Source organism: Catharus ustulatus, chromosome 8 (assembly GCF_009819885.2).
Source record: "Catharus ustulatus isolate bCatUst1 chromosome 8, bCatUst1.pri.v2, whole genome shotgun sequence".
Taxonomy (NCBI): Eukaryota; Metazoa; Chordata; class Aves; order Passeriformes; family Turdidae; genus Catharus; species Catharus ustulatus.
Genome location: NC_046228.1, coordinates 9,890,684 through 9,892,145, shown reverse-complemented (window position 1 = coordinate 9,892,145; position 1,462 = coordinate 9,890,684).

Here is a 1,462-nt window from a genome sequence, read left to right as displayed (position 1 = left end):
ATACATGATTTTGGTTCCTCTATGAGAAATTACTAATAATTCTTTCTAGTAGATGAGATCCTTGTTCTCTTTGTGCAGATGAACTTGTGGATGTGGGAGGTGATGATTCTCAAGGCAGTGATGATCAGAGAGGGTGGGTTGCTCCTGTTAATGTTCTCAGATTCGAGGTATGAAGTGAGTTACCCTGACTGTTGAAGTCAGTAACTGCTGGGATCTTCTCAGCTGCTCCTATTTGAGTGTATTTTTCCATAGGCACACAAGAGCACTGCCAAAGAACAGCTGCTCTTTGCTTGAAGCACCACCAGGTTCTGATGGATAACAGTTCTTCATCTGGGGGGGAAATAGCTGCTGATCTTGCAAGCTGAGAGTCTTCAGACATTGATCCTTATTTCCAGCATCTGCTTTCTTTCTTCCTTGGACACAATGGATGCTTTTACAGTGTCCCTAATAGCCAATAAAAGCATTCCCAGTAACAAAATGAAAATCTTTTCATATGTGTGCTAAAGTTCACTTCACCAGTGATAGCATTTTAACTTCCAGGAGGGTTATGAGAGAGGGAGTTTTGTTTTGCAGAAAAGCAAATATGTAGCCACTTCCTCCTACTGCAATTATAAATGTATTTGGGGTCTATTTTAGTTGGAAGTATTTCTCACCTCAGTCCTGGCATTGCATCCCTCTTCTATCTCTTACAGTCAGCTGAAGTGTAGAGGGAAGCCAGTTAGGCTGAGATCCTTATTTCTAGTTACACTGTTTTTCTCCTCCTTTATTGTCATTTTTACTCTTCTTGATCTCTTTAGTTCCCCATCTTTTGGCTGTGGTCACAAGAGGACGCTTCTTGGGTTTGGTCACCTTGCTTGCCTTGAGTTCAGCATTTTGATTTTAGTTTTCTGCCTATATATTTTTGTCTCAGGCAAATTTTTCTTATATAATGCAGCAATAGTGATGGACAAAAATCATTATTCAGTCGTTCCTGACATTATTTTTACGTATTTATTAAGTACCTCAAACTTCTGTTTGCTAATGCAGATAAGAGCTTGTAATTTCTTACTGTAGTCATGGCATGCATTTGGGATGGCTTAATTCCTCTGTGGGGAAATGTAATGATGAGAAATGACATGCAGGTTCTCAGGTTCTGATGCCTGACAGTTCCCACCATTCTAGAAATGAGATTTACATCGGGTGGGATGAGCATTTAGGCCTCACTTCTGCAGCTATGCCTATTAGATGTTTGTTGGGTTACGGGATGTCAATGATATAGAATCTGCGTGTACTGGGCTTTAAATAGGAGGCATTCCAGACAGAGCATGTGTTTGAGTCAGAAGTGCATCTAATTGCTGTTGGTATCATTAAAGGTTGTAGACATATGCTGCTGGAGCTTTGAGCACAATGAAAATCAGCCTCTGTTCCTTCACAGGTTTTTCTGCTTACATTTTGAAGGATAAAAATGCATCCGTGACCTTCA